The following is a 19,454-nucleotide window of genomic DNA, read 5'->3' as shown; positions in this document are numbered from 1 at the left end:
ATATTAAACCGGTCCGTGGTGCACAAAAGGGTGGGTACCCCTGGTGTTTATACATTATTTCTACTTCCGGGTCACGGGGTTTTACTTCCCGTCTTTTCTGCCCCAGTGCGCATGCGTGTAACTGATCAATCTGGGGTCGATCTCGCCTTTCACTAAGATCGAGGTAGGGGATCTTGGGCTTAAAAAGGTTGGTGACCATTACTTTATATTCTCTTGCGATCTCACAAAACAAGCCATTCCTCAGCAAATTATATTTACTCCAAGTGAGATCAAGAATCAACAGAAAGCTTGGGGTACAACAGAACTACAGGCTCAGACGACATCTCAGCTGCATTACTAAGACCCGCACTCAAGAACTGCACCAATAGCCACAACATTATTCAGTGACATAGTGCATCGTAGCCCTTCCAGCCCTACCGCCCCTACAAACCCGATTAATGCTACCCTTATCATGGGACAATCTACAATGGCTAATTAACCTACCCAGGATGTCTTTGGACTGTAGGAGGATAGAGCGCCTGGGGAAAACCCACGCATTCCACAATAAGGACATAGAGACTTCTTACAGAATGGTGTCGGAATGCTCCAAGCCGTAAAAGCAGCGCGATAACCACTACACTATAGTTATAATACTAGCACCTACTTGACAACTTGAAAAACTATGCAGATACGTCCTGTTCCCAGGAGAGGACAGAGTGATTGGGCAGCAAGTAGCACAATTTAGTACCTCCTCAATCATTAGCAAGATTCTGGCAGGTTTTTTTGACAATGCTGCCAAGTGCCACATTTCTCACCAATGCCCAGTTTCAGGTTTCCCACGACCACTTGATTACGGCCTTGGTCCAAACAATGGACCAAAAAGTCAAATTCCAAAGATGAGTCACGAATCATGGTAGCATTTGACCAAGTGGGCCATCAAAGATCTCTCATAAAACTAATGTTGGTGAGTATCAAGGAAATAAAAGCATCGAGATTGGGCTCATGTGTCACAGAAAGGATGATAGTTGGACAGCAATCGTACCAGCCCCAGGAACTCACTATAGTAGATCCTAATGATAATTTCCTAGGCTCAACCATACTTAGCTCTTTCATCACAAGTCAGAAGCAGGTGTGTTCAATTTCAATACAACCCCTCAGAAAATGAAGCTTGCCATACCAGCATGCATAAAGGTCTTAAAAAATTAAAACATAAACTGGAAAAAAAATCAAAAGGATGTCTAACCATCTACCTCTGATGTTCAATGCATCGTTAACGCTATTGACATAAATAACTGTAGCTACAAATCAGGTCAGAGACTGTGTATACTAAGGCAATTACACAAAGCACCTTCAAGGGAAATTATTAGCTCAATAATGGCCATGGAAGCAATGCTCAGAAACCCCCTCCCCCAAAAGAAAGATTCTTCCTACATTTTCCAGACCATTTGTTTTCCTGAAAGAATTGATTTACTGAAATTCAGATCTGCATACATTTCACCATACATTGCACCTTTACCAAATGAAAGAAAGCAACTGGATATGTTATTGAGTGAAAAAAATTATAAAGTGGGAGGAAGACATGCCTGTTGAGCATAAAGCTATTGGGTAGAATACCTTAGTTCTATGCCTAAAATTTCATATATTCTATGCACCTATATAGACAATGGTTCCTTAAGGTTGTCATAGCTGGGGAATGTCGTGGGATATGCTCCCACTACCTATTAAATGCTCCCAATGGCAGGTGCCTCAAATAGCCTCTGACAAACAAGTCCAACTCCTGGCCTTCATTGTGGCTCACTAAGCCTGGTGGAACCATTTCTACTGACAGGAAGAAGGAGCAAAGGCAGGTCACTGGCTCCTTAAAACTAATTGCTGGCTCAACAGCCATGGCTGGCAGCTCATCTTGGAAAGGGAAAACTCCGATCTCAAACCTCCACTGCCTTGTGGCTATACCCATTCATGGGGAAGGCTTCAGAAGTAAACTCCAAGGAAAAATCTGGACCTGGAGTCCCTAAGGCAGACTTGCATTGAGTTCAACGATGACTGGCAACTCCTACGATGCCACTGGTACCAACCTGTACATTCAACTGTGTGAAGAGGGGAGCTGCTTTATGGCTAGCAGCTTGCCCTGGCTTGCTTATCACACAGACAGCTGACACATAACATCCACAGACAACCCCAACCAACGGAGGGCTCATATAAAAAATAACACATTCTTTTATCATAAATTGGAAACCTAATATACAGATGTCAATGTCTGCAAATAGTAAGATGTTCAATTGCACCTTGGAAGTCATCACCTACAAGTATTGTGCAACACAGATAATACCCCAATGACCAATCAGATTCTTGGGTTAAGAGCAGTCTACTGTTTAAAAGGACAAAAATACTGCAATATTGTTCCAATGTCTAGGTAAAACGTTGCACAGAGTTCTGTCTAACTTTCCTTTTTCTGTAACTAAATAGAAAGTAATAGAAACAGTAACACAAACTATAGCTTCAAACTAAACACAAAGTACACTGCAGATGGAAACACGTACAAACACGTACTGCAAACTAAAGTTCTCAATTCTACTTTGGACAGGAATGAAATCCTAAAACCTCCAATTTCTAAAATGTTATTACGATAGGTGCTGAAGTTTTGTGAATTAACAAAGCATACGTGATAGCACTGCCTTCTTTCTTGAATAAACTAGACTAATGTTCTTTCAATGTTTAGTTTTTAAAGGGATGATTTGATCCAGATCTGCTAGAAATCTCCTTTGCAAACTCATGACTTGGTTTCTGTTTATATTTTTACTTAAAAGCTGGCTCACAGAACAGTTAAGTGTTTCAGGTATTCAGCATATATAGCTGAAATGATTTTAATTAATATCTGCAATATCTTCTGAATCACTTGTAGTAAAGCTAACAAAAATGATTTTCTATCAAAATAGTTAATGCACACAAAATAGACAACTTAAAGAAAAAAAACAAAATCCCTTGCAGTATGATTATTCTCATTTTAAAATATGAATTCTCTGCAAATGCCATTTCACTAACCAGAACACCTGATTTAATTTTCAATGCAGCACATTACACAAAACTGATATAAACTATCCTAAATGGGGGAAAATCTGCATGTCCAATCCATTGACTTAAGTTTAAAAAACTGAAAACATAAAAAGAGAAAAAATCAAAATAGTTTGAAGTGCAAGTGAAAGAGAACAACTATACAAAGATTGGGTCAGAAGAAAAAAGTTCTAACATATTTTATTGCAGACAAGGATCATAAACATACAATGGAACTAATTACTAAATGACTTGTATCCACCTTCATGTCAGCAGACAAACAGCTTTAAATAAAATTATCTACATCGTGTACAGGTAATGTAAAATATAACTACAGCCACCAGAAAACCCTGCTATACATGTGCATATGTGCTTGTGACCTAGCCACCAGATAAAAATTACTCCTGAAAATGAAAAAAAATTGTGTTTCCCTTGCTCTTTTTTAACCCAGTCTCATCTGAATCTATAAATTAATTACAAAGCAAAATAGGTTTACACAAGTACAATAATTCTTTACCCTACCCAAACCTAAATTCATTCCCTATTACAGTATAGCCAATCTCTCATAATAGTTTCTACACTTCCCAAATTCCTTTGCCCAAAGCCTTAATTCAATAGTGTTGCTTCCATTTTCATGTTAGGCCGTCATTCCCTCTCAACTCCCACTCTGAGCCTGTCACTCCTCCTCCAAACCTTATGACTCTTACCCCCCACACAATCCTCTTCCAACCCTGCACTAGCACTCCTCCAATGCTAACAACCCCACTCCTTCTCCAGGATCCCCAACTCCCCATCCCGAAATCCACCCCATTTTCCCCTCTGTACCCCACCACCCCAATCCACCCACAGCCACTCTAACACCCTCCACCCACCAAACCAACACATCCTACAAACCTCCCACTCCCCCTCCAGCCCTCCTCCTCCTCCCATTGCCCCTCCACCCCTTCTCCTCCACCCCCTACTCCTCCTCCCACTCCCCCTTCCTCCGCCTCCACCCCTACTCCTCCTCCCACTCCCCCTTCCTCCGCCTCCACCCCCTCCTCCCCCACTTCCCTCCACCCCTACTCCTCCTCCTCCTACTCCCCCACCACCCCCTAACTCCTCCTCCCACTCCCCCTCCACCCCGTAACTCCTCCTCTCATTCCCCCTCCACCCCGTAACTCCTCCTCTCATTCCCCCTCCACCCCGTAACTCCTCCTCTCATTCCCCCTCCACCCCGTAACACCTCCTTCCACTCCCCCTCTCCAACACCCAGACTCCTCTATCTCCAACCCCGGCCCTCCTCCTTCTCCAACCCCCTCCTATTCTTCCTCCATCAACCCGAAACACCCCCCACTCCAACCCTCAGCCCTTACTGCCCTCCCGAATCCTCTCACCTCCCCCGCGAAGCTGCGCTCTTGACCGTCGGCCTGGATCCCCCGGTCCATGAACCCGCTGACTGCCGTTCGCCTCACTTTTCCATGCCGGCGGTCAGACGATCTGTGTGTGCGTTGGGGAGCACTGGCCTGGCTGGCGGACAGCGGCCGCTCGGGGGCTGTGGGCGGCCTGAGCTGCGGCCCACTCCTGCTGCTCCCTCCCTCCCAGCCAGCCAGCCAGCCAGCCGCCGCCGCCGCCGCCGCCGTCCACGCCACGAACCGGCTGCGTCTCACAGCGCAGCGCCGCCGCTCAGTCGCATCCTCGCCCAGCTCGCTGCCTCTTCCCCGGCCTTCAGCTGGCCTCAGCAGCACCCCCGCACCGCCCCACAGCCGGACAGCGGCCTCCTCACGTTGACAGGGCAAGAAACAGAAGCGATGTTGAGGGGACTCGTTCGTTCGGCGGACGCGGCAGGTTGTGCGTGAGGGGTTGTGTGGTTCGTGCTCCCAGAAATCTCCGCGGCACTTGTAAACACGGAGCGGAGCGGAGCGGCGCGGTGGGGACCGGAAGCGCCGGCTGGTGTAACAAAGTAAAAAAGATGCAAATGGAAAAGAAAGATTGATAGTCCTGTCAGAGTGAAAAGCAGATCTATTTTAGGATAGAAAGAGTTTTGGTATTTTGTTTCTTATCACCATGCAGAAGTCCATCAAATCAATTCGTTTCTTATTCCATTCCCCCTTTCCTCTTTTTCTCCCCCTCATTTACCTTGCTCTCAACATACTTCATCATTCTCCTTTGCAGTTTGCGTACACTGAGCCTTCCAACGTATCTTTTAGAAGCCAGAATATTCAGAGGATACATATGCAGTCTAAGAGAAATTTGACTCAGGACCTGAGAACTTTAAGCAGCAGTGCTAGCAAGTGCATTACTAAGCCACCCACAACAATTTGAAATATTAACACTCCTGATATGCATACTGGTATACTGAAAATTTCCAGAATTTTCTGCTATTTTTGCTTTACTAATTTAGAATTGGAGAATCATTAATTTTGCATATATATGTCTGTGTATACAAATGTTCAGAGCCTGCACATTCCTGTTAGGATGAATGACAACGTTGGCAGGCTCTGGGAACTCTGGTTGATGAGAGGTATTGAGGTTCTAGTTAAGAAAAAGAGGGAAAATTTCCAGGTAATGGGATTCTGGCGGGGGGGGGGGGGGCAATGCACACAAAATGGTGGAGGAACTCAGCAGCTGAAGCAACATCAGTCCCGATGAAGGGTCTCGGTTTTAAACTCCGATTATTTATTCCCTTCCATAGGTGCTGCCTGGCCTGCTGAGTTCCACCATTTTGTGTGTTACTCTGGATTTCCAACATCCCTTGTATTAATGAAGTTCTGTCTTTCTGTCTGTTCAGGCAAGGAGTTTCTGTCCCTCATGATCTCTTGAATTTTTTTCCCTGGACTTTCCTCTGATCCTTCTGCCAAGTAACTTAAATATATATTCTCCCCCCCAACATTAGGAGGGATGTGATTAAGTTGGGAGGGGCAGAAAAGATTCATAGGAATGCTGCTGGTGCTAGAGGGCTTGAGTTATGAGAATCTGGGACTGTTTTACCTGGAGCACAGGAGGCTGAGGAGAAACTTAACAAATGTTTATGAAATGAAGGGCATTGATGGTCACAGATAGTCACAGGTTATAGATAGTGACAGTATTTTTCAAAAGGTACAACTAGAGGACATAGGTTTAAGATGAGAGACCTGAGGAACAAAGCTTTCTTACTGAGGATAGTGGGAATATGGAATCAATTTCTACAGAAGATGACAGAGGCATGAACAACTACAATGTTTAAAAGACATTTGGATAAGTACATGGAAATGGAAGGTTTTGGAGGGTTACGGATCAAATGCATTCAAGTAGAATTAGCATAGATAAGCATCTTGGTTGGCTTGGACACTTTGGGCCAAAGGGCCTGTTCTTGCGCTGTATAACTTTATGAATCTGTAAATCTAATTAAGATCCTCTCTGCTAAGGGATGTTTTTCCTTCGCTTTCACCCTATCCAGAGCTCTCGTACATCTATATATCTCAATTACATCATCCCTCAGTCACCTTTGTTCCAAAGAATGCAGCCTTAATTTCTTCTTATGAACATAAATCGTCATTGCTGATAGCAACCTCATAAATCTCAACTGCACTTTCTGCAACCTTATCAACATCATTGTGACCTTAAATCTACATACTACAGTAATTGTAACTTAATTAATGTTTTGTAAAGTTTTAGCTTGGCCTTCTTTCCATAACTGGGCTGATAAACATCCTTTAACTGCCTTTTTTCCCTGTTCTGCTGGCCACACACCCAACTTTTCCTTAATACGCGACTATTTATTATGTATTGCTGTATATACCTTGTTTGCTTTCCCCAAGTGCATCATCTTGTATCTGCAACTGTACACAGTTCCTCAATACCAAAATGTTTCCAATAAATCAATTCTTTAAAAAACTTGCCTCTTTCTGTTGGATTCAGAAGACTTTATTTTCCTGTTTAATCCGTCAAATGTGATTGGGTCAAATGTTTGCTAAATTCTGCATATTACATCAAATGAACTGCATTCATTGAATTTTTTGAGGAGGGCTCAAAAGAGATGAACCAATTTGGTCATGATCTTCCCTTATGAAATCCATATGAATTACCGTATCCTTATTCAATCTGTTAATCTGCTCATGCATGCTGCACCTCAGGATATTTCCCCTATAATCCTTCAGAAATTGGGTTGCTGGTCTACTTGCTTCATTCCTTTCTACGTACGTAAATGGGACTATCCCTTGGCCACTTTCCAGTCCTCCTGTTCTCTCAATAGAACAGATAATTTTTTTTTCCCAGCAATGATGGTACAATATAAAGACTGAAATTATTACTGTTCAGTATTGTTTTGGTTAATATTTCATGTTCCTTGCAATTTTTATTTGCATTTGTGCACACTTTGAAGAAACTTATGTTTAACAAATCTTTGTGTCACGGAATGCCATTTCCAAAACATTTTTATTGTGGAACAGCAAACAAAATGACATGGTGTTGAATGCTTTTTGAGACTAACATGGTGTCACACATTTGATGGACAAGGGAAGTATTGGCATTATGGATTTCCAAATATAAATCTTCCCAGACATGTTACTTGAAGAACCCCAAGACTAGTCAAAGGATTCATAGTATGTTTACAACATGGCTAAATATGCAGGCAGCGATGACTGCCGTGGCTGGTGGTTAATGCCTATGAAAGTTCCAATTTTGAAGACAGACAGACATACTTTATTGATCCCGAGGGAAATTGGGTAGAGATTGGGAAGAGAGGTAGTGATGACAATCTGAGTAACACTCAGAGGTTATTTTCAAGACTTTCAAGTATAATTCCAATCACAAGATAATCTTACTTTACATACTTGCTTGGTGATCAGCTAGCACAGCTCAGATATTGTCTACCATATTTGTAGATACTGATTTGTCTAACAGAACAATAACTGCTGGCAGGGATCTTTAGAGGCTTTGACTAACAGCAGACCTGTTCACACAAAGCCTGTGGAAATATCCATCTGCAGCAATGGCCAGTTTGCCCTAGGAATGTTACAGTATAAGTTTACACAGGCTGTGTTATGAAATGGCACGAAGGATTACTTCGAACTTTCATCTCATGCACTTCACCCATGAAATGGGTTCAGGTCATGAACTTTCACAGCATGTTTTCCTATCATTTCTAACTGCCACAAGACCTTCTTCTCAAAGGACTGTCTACAAGTTCTGATGATTTTTCAGTATTCTAAGGACTTAACCTATGGTGGTATAGTTCAGTAAGATGTAGGAACTTAAATCCTTAGCTTGTTCTGGATCTTGCTGAAAATAACCATCCATTTATATTCCTTTTTGGTTTTTTTTACTTTGAAAACTCAAAGCAAAAAATACTGGAAACGGTAGCAATTTAGAGTAGAATACAGACACTTCAGATTAGGATAATTCTATATGTCAAATCAGATATGAATATGTCATATGAGTTGACCTAACAGGATCCATCAATGGATTTTAAATGAAAAATGTACAATTGCAGTTTAAATGACCTATGCCAATTAAATACAAATATCTTACATTATAATGGCACAGAATAAGGCCATTTTGCCCATGCTACTTCGAGTGGAGCAATCCCATTAGTCTAATTCTCCCTCTCTCTACTTCCCTGCAATTATTCCCCCTCACACATGTCGATCTACTTCTCTTTGATATTTTTGATGGAAATTACCTTACAGGGTAAATAACTTATCAGCAGGTCTTTGGTGAAATGGAAAGAAACCCAGGCAGTCACAGAGAGACGGTGGAACTTTTGGACTGAGGAAGTTTGGAGATGACAGCAGTATTAACTACTGAGTCACCGTGTCACCTGATAATAGTTTGCATAATATTCATTCCTTGCATGTTTTTTACTTCCACCAACTTCATTTATTTGTCTGCTTGTGAAAGGCGAGTGACTGCAACAAAAATCAAACGCTGGCATACAAGCAATGTGCAATATACTGCACAGTACACACACTCAGTTGCCGGCCAGTGGTGTTGTAGCATCTGCACCAGACTTTGAAGCGAGTGGTCCCGGTTTCGAATTGGCCAGCTCCTTGCACACTTTCCATCTGCGCTGGGCTAGCAACTCGGCCTCATTAAAAAAAAACAAGACACATGCTAAAAGAGATGGCAAGGTTGCCACCTGATTGGCCAGAAGGCACAGACAGCAACCACTACAAACTCCTGACGAAAGGCTCAAAATTTTTTATGACCATTGGAGAGGAGGTACAAGAGCCTGAAGACCCAAACTCAGTGTTTCAGGAATGGTTTCTTCCCCTCGGCCATCAGGTTTCTCAATGTCCATGAACACTACCTTGTCATTTGACTTTTATGTTATTGCATTATTTTGCAACTTATAGAAATCAGAATCAGGTTTACTATCACTGGCTTGTAACGTGCAATTTGTTAACTTAGCAGCGGCAGTTCAATGCAATACATAATCTAGCAGAGAGAAAAAATAATAATACTAAATAAAATAAAATGATAATAAATAAGCAAGTAAATCAATTATGTATATTGAATAGATTTTTAAAAACATGCAAAAACAGAAATACTGTATTTTTTTAAAAAAGTGAGGTAGTGTCCGAAGCTTCAATGTCCATTTAAGAATTGGATGGCAGAGGGGAAGAAGCCGTTCCTGAATCACTGAGTGTGTGCCATCAGGCTTCTGTACCTCCTACCTGATGGTAACAGTGAGAAAAGGGCATGCCCTGGGTGCTGGATGTCCTTAATAATGGACACTGCCTTTCTGAGACAGCTCTCTCTAAAGGTGTCCTGGGTACTTAGTAGGCTAGTGCACACTATGGAGCTGACAACCTTCTGCAGCTTCTTTTGGTCCTGTGCAGTAGCCCCTCCATACCAGACAGTGGTGCAGCCTGTCAGAATGCTCTCCATGGTACAACTATAGAAGTTTTCGAGTGCATTTGTTGACATGGCAAATCTCCTCAAACTCCCAATAAGGTATAGCACCTGTCTTGCCTTCTTTATAACTACATGGATATGTTGGGACCAGGTTAGATCCTCAGAGATCTTGTTATCAAGGAACTTGAAGCTGCTTACTCTCTCCACTTCTGAGCCTCTGTGAGGATTGGTATGCATACCTTCATCTTACCCCTCCTGAAGTCCACAATCAGCTCTTTCATCTTACTGACGTTGAGTGCCAGGTTGTTGCTGCAGTGCCATTCCACTAGTCGGCATATCTCACTCTCGTACGCCCTCTTGTCACCACCTGAGATTCTACTAACAATGGTTGTATTGTCAGCAAATTTATAGATGGTATTTGAGCTATGCCTAGCCACACAGTCATGTGTATGCAGAGAGTAGAACAGTGAGCTAAGCACACACCCCTGAGGTGTACCAGTGTTGATCGTCAGCAAGGAGGATATGTTATCATCAATCTGCACAGACTGTGGTCTTCCAGTCAAGAAGTTGAGGATCCAATTGCAGAGGGAGGTACAGAGGCCCAGGTTCTGCAACTTCTCAATCAGAATTGTGGGAACGATGGTATTAAGTGCTGAGCTACAGTCGATGAACAGCATCCTGACATTGGTGTTTGTGTTGTCCAGGTAATCTAAAGCCCTGTGGACAGCCATTGAGATTGTGTCTGCCGTTGACCTATTGTGGTGATAGGCAAATTATAATGGGTCCAGATCTTAATGTCTTGCACTGTACTGCTGCCACCGAACAACAGAGGTCACAACATATGTCAGTAATGAAAAACCTGATTCTGATCCTCATTCTGTGGACATTAATCTATGAACAAGTCATATCCTTCTCCATAACTATTAAAAATAATAGAATTATGGTCACTGGACCCGAAGTGCTCACCAACAGACTCTTCTGCCACTTGCCCTTCCTCATTTCTTAGGAGGAGGCCCAGAATTACACTATCTCTATTAGTTCCATATGTTGATAAAGGAAGCTTTCTTGAACTTGTTCCACAAATTCCACTGTAAAAGCCTTTTTACACTATGCTTGGCCCAGTCAACATTAGAGAAACTAAAATCTCCTACTAATACTACCCTTATACTGTATGCTTCTCCGAGGATTGTCACCTTGTCGTGGTGGAGAAGCTTGTGTGTTCCTGAGATCCCGAGATGTGATGCCGTCTGGAACTATGCTCCTGGTAGGATCACCCGTGGCGGTAAGATCAAGGGTGAGGTCCCTGACAAAGAGCAATCCAACCAAGACCTCAATGGTGGAACAGGCGGACGAAGTTACTTCGAACTCAACGGCCGTGAAGGCGAATGAAGGCTGCAACAAATCCATCAGCTCCAATCATTGTGGTTTCCGTGGTATTGGAATCGGTTGATTTGTGAAGTAATGTGTGCTTCTTGGAGTGCAACATCAAGTACACGTTAAATACATGCACAGGTGTCTTTGCTCTGTGATAGATCAATGGAACGAAGACCATCATCCTCGACCTTGAAGGATAGCCACGACGATGATTGCTTATAACTAGCTGGCCTCTCTCTACATACTTGCTATTCCAATCCTCGCTGGCTGTTGGGAGTCTGTAATACAATCCCATCAGAGTAACATCTCCTTCTTGATTTTATATTCTACCCATATGGAGGGACTGGATGATCTCCCAAGAACATTCTCTCTAATGAAAGGAGAAGAGAATGATGGGAATGTCAGTGATGAGAGACTAAATGACAAAGGTTGTGGTGGTGCTAGCTGAGAGACTGTGATATAGGCTTTTACTTGCATATGCGCTTTCTGGACTACGGATAAGTTAAAGGAGATGAAAAAAATGGAGGGGAAAATAATAATGCCAAAGTAATAAGAGTGCTCGAAATTCCTATCAGGTCAATCAGCAAATGTGGAGAGAGGAAAATCTGTGTTAACATAAAGGTGATGACATTTCATCAGAGCTCACAGTTCCGACTCAAACCAGAAAGACCAGTTTTGGAAACTGTGAATACAAAATAGGTGGGTTCTGAAATTTTAAGAATGCTGTATCTTTTCTAATGCCTGGTTAGATACTGTTCCTCAAGTTTATAGAGTCATGGAGAAGTACACCATAGAAATGGCCCATCTAATCCATGCCAAAACCATATGAACTGTCTACTCCCATCGACCTGCACCAGGACCCTAGCCCACCCCTATCATCCATGTACCTATTCAAACTTCTCTTAAACATTGAAATTGAGCTCACATGTACCACCTGCGTTGGCAGCTCGTTCCACACTCTCACCACCCTCTGAGTGAAAAGGTTACCCTCATGTTCTCCTTAAACTTCCAAACATTTCACACTTAATCCATGACCTCCAGTTGTAGTCCCACCCAACCTTAGTGGAAAAAGCCGGCTTGCATTTACCCTTGCTTGCATCTATAGCCTTTGTGTTACCCTTCATTAGCAAGCAACAGAGAACACAAAGTGGGAGTGGGATGGAGAATTAGAGATGGGCAACTTGAAGCCCAGTATCATCCTTGAAGACTGAAGGAGAGTGTTCTGTAAGGCCCAAGTTGCCCACCCTTTGGCTTTTTCTTTTGGGCACTGCCATCTCCCATTAATTTGAATAAGTATTTGCATTTGCATTGGACTTAATTCAACACAGAATCTGGAGCAGATCACCTCCGAAAGTTGGGAGCTATGTGGAAGGACATGAGGAGTAGAACAGAACAGCATAGGTTTGAGGGAAGTTGTCACTGCTTATTAATACAGCATCGTAAATATTTCAGCATTGTATCTACCCCTTTATGTATCTGTTATATTGCAATCTGCCCAGTTTTATTGAATCCTTTTAAATTCAATCTTGTGACATCAGAGGGAGAAAATTATTAGTGATAAGTTATAGAGAGGGTGGGAGAAATTGGTATTGGATTGGACAAAGAGAATATCTCTGAGAAAAGCCAAGTTTGCCAAGTGGATAATGGTAGATAAAGTGACTATACAGATGAGAAAGGGAGAAAGAGAGGGGGAGGGAGAGGGAGGAAAAATGTGCAGGCCTTACTAAAACTAAGAACAAGGTAAGCACAGTATTCCTAGCTCCAGGTTTGCCTTTCAATTAGTTTCATGTTTTGGAGTTGCAAACTGTAACAGTGGCAACAAGTTTTAAAACAAACCCGAGTCGACAACTTACCAGTTGAAGTGCAGCATGTTCTTTCTTCTTAAATGGGAAAGAGATTTTAAAAAGCACGGCGCATTTTTTTCCCTTTAGATATGCAGTGACACGTTTAATTCCTTCCGCACACCTATTGGAGCATTGGGGACCAACCTTGCCGTTGCTTTAGCGTTCGTCTGTTTTATGAGGCTGAGATGCTAGCTCAACACTCAACCCAGCACAGACAGAAAGTGGCAAGAAGCTGGCCGGATTCGAACCTGGGACCGTTCACCCCGAAGCCCGCTGCGGATGCCACTACACCACCTAAATGAGATACTGGAGTTTTTAAAAAAAGCAGAACATGGACAAAACTCAATGATAATAATCATAAATAAATAACCAGAAATGGCTGGGTACATCAAAAAGATGGACATGTTTGTTTGCACAAGAGATAACTGGTTGATGTATACTGAGTGAATTGAGCAATATTTTGAAGCAAATAAAATAGCCAATGAAAAGTGAGTGCCAGTTTTGCTGAGTGCATTGGGTGGAAAGGTACACAGTTGGCTTAGATCAAACCAAACCAGCCAAAATAAGCTTTGCTTATATTGTTTTGAAAGCAATGCATGAACATTTAGAACCAAAACCATTGTTGATTGCAGAACACTTTAGGTTTCATAAGCAGGATCAAAAGAAAGGGGAGTCCATTTCTGTGTACATGGCTGAATTGAAGACACTGTCCAAGCATTGTCAGCTCAGTGATGGGCTTAATGATGCACTGAGAGATCCTTTAGTTTGTGGAATCTTACAAGAAAGCATTCAAAAACAGCTCTTAATTGCAGCAAAACTCATTTAAAAGAGCAGTTGAAGTTGCAAACATGGAGTTGGGAGTAAAAGTGAGCATGTATAAATTTGTAACATCTAAACAGAAACCAGCCTGACCAAACAAAATGTTTTACCATTGAGGCAGGGGCTCACATGCACCAGACCAATGCAGGTTAAAGATGAAACTTGCAGAAAATGCAACAAAGTAGGACACATACAAAGATCATGTCAAGCAAAAAAAAATAAATGGACTGCACAGGGAAGAGAAAAAGATTTTTTTTAAATCAAGACTCTTTTCCAAAAAGAGCACTAATCTGCAGGCTGTTGATAAAAAATCTGATAAAGGTGAGAGTGGCACAAGACTGATAGCATTGGGATTTACAATGTAAAAACTAACATGACATATGAACACATAGCATGCAATATGGTATACACCAGAAGTGAACGGCAAATTAATTAAAATGGAATTGGACACTGGCTTGGCAGTTTCAGTCATCCCACAAAATTGAGTTTGAATGGCATTTCAAAGAACTGAAGCCTGCAGACATCCAATTAAGAACTTATACTGGAGAAAAGATAATTCCTGTAGGAATGACATTCATAGCAGTGTAATACAACAACCAACAAAACACATTAGGCTTGTATGTGGTAAAAACAGGAAGGCATGATTGGCTGAGACAACAGCAACTTAATTGGAGATCCATTCACCATTTGCATGCTGCACCCCCTGTAATAAAGCCAACTGAAAGCAAATTAAGAAAGGTACTGAATGATGCCACAGCAATGTTCGAGGATGGCATTGAAAAACTCAAACATATCTAGGGTAAAATAGTGTTAAATGAAAATGCCACACCCAAGTTTTACCAAGTGCGATGGTCAATGCCAGCGGTCCCAGTAGCCAAGAAAGATGGGTCTGTCAGGATCTGTGGTGATTTTAATGTCACTACCAACTCAGTACTGAAAGTAGGTCAATACCCTCTCCCCAGGATAAAGGATATCTTTGCAATTCTTTTTGGAGGAAAACATTTCAGTAAAGTGGATTTAGCTGAGGCCTACTTACATATGAAAATGGAGTTCAGATTGCTTCTCACCATAAACATTCACAAATGGTTTTATCACTATAATAAGCTTATTTTCTGGAGTAGGATCTGCACCTGCACTCTGGTAGAAAGCTATAGACCAGATGTTGCAAGTCTGCCCAGGCGCTCAGTATTACCTGGATGACATGAGTGTTGTGAGTTTGGGTGACATGAGTGTTGTGAGTAAGGATGACATAATTATTATGAGTAAGGATAACAAGGAACATTTCCAAAGTCTCAAGACAGTGTTAAAAGGATTAGAAGTTTATGGGGTCAGAGCACGATGCAACATGTATGAATTCTTTAAACAAAGCATCACTTAATGTAGTCACACCATTGACGCATTGACCACTGACAAGTGTACTGAAAAAATTCAGGCAATGGTAGATGCCCCGAGGCCAAAGGATGTGTCTCAGTTGTGGTCCTTTTTAGAATTTGCCAATTACAATAACAGATTCCTGCCAAATCTGGCTACTGTGTTCCACCCTTGAAATCATAACCTCAGATTGTGAAGAAATAGCAATGGACAAAGCATTGAGAGGTGGCTTTCTAAAAGGCAAAGTAAATAGTGATGTCAGACACTGTACTCACACATTACAATCCACATCGTCCAGTGAAGCTTGCCTGTGATGCCTCGCCTTATGGGATAGGTTCAGTCATGTCACATATTATGAGTGATGGAAGTGAGCTTTGCATCACAGGTGCAAAGTGAAGAGCCTTTGCATCACACTCCCTTACTGCTACAGAGAAAAATTACACACAGATTGACAGAGAGGCCTTGAATCAGGTTTGGGATGTAAAACCTTTCAATCAGTACTTGTTTGGGAGAGAGTTTACCCTCGTTACTGATCATCAACCACTAGTGTCCATTCTCAATCCACAGAGGGTGTTCCACTAACAGCAGCAGCATGTATGCAGAGATGGACTCTGTTTCTTGGAGGACCAATTACAAGATTGACCAAGAGGAGAACTAATCATGGAAATGCTGATGGATTGTCCCATTTACCCTGCAAAAGGAAATGCCTTAACATCGACAGAGGTTGCCTTGTGTGGGGATTGAGAGTTGTTGTGCCATCCAAGATGCGAGCTAAAGTGTTGGAGGAGCTACATGCCAGTCATCTAGAAATGATGAAGATAAAAGCATTGGCTTGAAGCTTTGTCTGGTGGCCTGCGATAGGTCAGTGGAGTGAGCAGCACACAATGCTCTGTTTGGGATGCCAACATGTTCAGAATATGCCAGGAGCAGCACCTCTCCATCTCTGGGAAAGGCCTGCATTCCTGGCAAAGGATTCATGTGGCTTTTGGCAGACCATTCATGGGTATAAATTACTTGATAGTCATGGATGGAGCTACAAAGAGGCCAGAGATGTTCCCATTAGCTTTCACTACAGCCTTGCACACTGTTGATGTGTTAAGAAGCCTCTTCTCAAGGACTAGGCATCAGCACACTTAGTCAGTGACAATGGACCATAGTTTGTTGTGGAACAGTCCAATCATTCCTGAAAATGAATGGAATAAGGCATATAACATTTGCACCGTACCACCCAGCTACAAATGGTTTGATGGTAAGCTTTGTCTAGAGTCTAAAGAATGCGCAGTGAGTAATGTCAGCAAAATACACTACATTGACACTGATTCAGAAGCTTGTCAATTTCTTCCTTGTATATCGCCTTGTACCACACACTCCACAACCAACAACTCACCAGCTATACAATTTCTGGCTCGTCCCTTGCTTATTCTGGCTTATCCACCACTTGGATCTCCTCAAACCCGAACTCAGAAGGAGTATGCAGGACAAACAGTGAGACGATTTAGGGACTCCTCAAGCAAGGGGGTTCGATGTTTCACTCCCGGACAAGCAGTCCTGGTGAGGGACTACAGAGATGATCAAAAATGGATACTTGGGGGTGCCCAGAGCTGTCAGACTCACTTCCTGCAGTCCCAGAGTCAACTCCTACAACCACCATGGAGGAGATCCCAGAACCTGAGATTGATTCACAGACATATGTTTCACCTGCCAGAGTGACCCCTCCCCATTCCCCCGGTCAGGAAAGACGTAGTAATGCCACAAGAGTATGAAATTCTCCACAACGATTAAATCCTTTGGCTTGAATGGGACAATGTAAAGTTTACTATGCTGTGGATGTATATAATACTGTTGTGTATTTAATATTTGAGTAATATTGTAAATATATTATTTGACTAAGCATTCTTTGCAGTTTACATAATTCATCACTGGTTATATGTAAAAGTACATGAATGGCATACGTTATTACACCACCACATCATATGTGTGCACCTCGCTAAAAGTGAGAAGGAAGTACCGGTAGATACATTATTCCCAGCTCCATGGTTTTGTTTTAATTAGTTTTATGTTTTGGAGTTACAAAGCGTAACAGTAGAAATACCAAGAAAGAGGTGTGAAAGCTGTGATTCAAAGTTCAAATTCCAAAATAAATTTATTATCGAAGTATGTGTGTGTGTGTGTGTGTGTGTGTGTGTGTGTGTGTGTGTGTGTGTATATACATATATACCGTAGATTCCGGATTTTAAGCCGCTACTTTTTTCCCACATTTTGAACAGCTTTGAACTCTGCGGCCTTTACTACGGTGCGGCTAATGCATGGTTTTTTTTCATGCCGCCAAAAACATTTTGCCTCGTAACAGTAGACCAATAAAATTGATGAGTAGTTCACAGAGGTCCAATGAAATTGTATGATAAATCAAGCGCACTTTCACAATTAAATTATTGTAAATCAGTCATTTGTACTCACCCTCATCAACATGGAAAACACTCGAAGAAAAGCATTGTGCTGCCTTTATGGCAGTTATTTAGTTTATAATATTTTTGCTTAGTAATTCATTTTCTAGTTAAAGTTAGAAGTGTTTTAACTATATTTGTTTTCTGTATTACATCCCGGGATGCTATGATGTCACACCCGGTTTCGCCGCGTCTTGTGGGATACCAGTTTGCGATAAACGGAAAGGAGGGGGGGAGCGGCGGAGCAAAAACGCTGCTTTTAAGTTAAAGGCGATCAATAACTTTTCCTGGTAGGCTGCAGTATATATATTTTTTACCAGTCGTTAGGAGATATTGGAATGTTGTTCAGTAAAAAAGTATACGCAACGTATATTTAAAAGTAGCCGCGTTACAGGCACGGTTCGAAAAAAAGCATTTGCAATATGTATTTGTTTATGTTACCATATGGATTTAATTAAAAGTTAAAAAATCCTCACGTGTAATATCTTTCTGTGTAAATATCTCATATTACAACGTGGGACACCTGCGGCCGAAAATCCGGTGCGGCCTAAAATCCGGTGCGGCCTGTACAAGTACAAAATTGGTTTTCTTTCTAAAATTAGAGCCAGCGGCTTTTAATCAGGTGCGCTCTGTAGTCCGGAATCTACGGTATATATATATATATATATATAAAAGGTGTGTTGGCATGTGGCCGAGTGGTTAAGGCATTCGTCTAGTTATCTGAAGGTCGCTAGTTTGAGCCTTGGCTGAGGCTTGCGTGTGTGTCCTTGAGCAAGGCACTTAACCACACATTGCTCTGCGACGACACTGGTGCCAAGCTGTATGGGTCCAAATGCCCTTCCCTTGGACAACATCGGTGGCGTGGAAAGGGGAGACTTGCAGCTTAGGCAACTGCTGGTCTTCCATTAAAAAACCTTGTCCAGGCTTGCGCCCAGGAAACTTTCCAAGGTGCAAATCCATGGTCTATCAAGACTAACGGAGGCCTGTGTATATATGTGTGTGTATCTGTGTGCGTGTGTGTGTATATATACATACATATACATATACATCACCTTATACTACCTTGAGATTCATGTCCTTGTGGCTTTCACTTCACTTCTGGCCTTGAGACAGTGACCTCATGCAGCACAGCTTGATGGATATGATTAAATATTCCCGTTTCAGCCTGATACAGCTGAGAGGTCTGTACAGTCTTAATGCGATTGAATAATCTATCGCTGCTTAAAGCCGACTGTGGCCGTACTTCTTGCCGGACGCCTCATAAGTAACGTGGCTGCCAATCACAGGGTTTTCAACTCACAATACCAACCATCTTGCTGGCAAACGTATCGTCTCTAGTAAATAAAATCAAAGATCTCAGAGCTAAGGCACTGTATCAGAGGGACATTAGGACTGCTTGTGTCCTTTGTTTCATGGAATCCTGGTTAACCCCTTCCCTACTGGACACAGCGATTCAGATTGATGGATTCACTATATACTGTCAGGATAGCACTGTTGAATCTCTGAGAAGCAGAGGTGGAGGAATATGCCTCATGATCAACTCCTCTTGGTGCACAAATAAATCAGTGCTGTCCCAATTCTGCTCACCAGACCTCCTGGAATATCTCACAATTAAGTGCTGTCCATTTCACCTGCCACGGGAGATTTCTGTGATATTTTGGTGGCAGTGTACATTCCACCTCAGGTCAAAGTCAAACAGGCTTTTCCAGAGACACCCAGTAAAAGGGGGTTTCATGAGCAATAGGATCGACATACA

At 42.2% G+C, this 19,454-nt stretch overlaps 1 protein-coding gene across 3 annotated transcripts in view; it reads right to left on the bottom strand.

The window, feature by feature from the left end:
* The window catches only part of ccni (cyclin I), a 97,244-nt gene extending 92,366 nt beyond the window's left edge, over window positions 1–4,878 (bottom strand). The window contains exon 1 of one of the 3 annotated variants that reach the window (XM_073065041.1): window positions 4,407–4,878. The gene's annotated coding sequence lies outside the window, so the exon portion shown is untranslated. The remainder of the gene's footprint in view (window positions 1–4,406) is intronic. The other 2 variants (XM_073065038.1, XM_073065039.1) reach the window with 2 other exon arrangements.
* Between the last annotated feature and the right edge of the window lie 14,576 nt (window positions 4,879–19,454).

Source organism: Hemitrygon akajei, chromosome 13, assembly GCF_048418815.1.
Source record: "Hemitrygon akajei chromosome 13, sHemAka1.3, whole genome shotgun sequence".
NCBI lineage: Eukaryota > Metazoa > Chordata > Chondrichthyes > Myliobatiformes > Dasyatidae > Hemitrygon > Hemitrygon akajei.
This window is presented reverse-complemented; position numbering and strand designations above follow the sequence as displayed.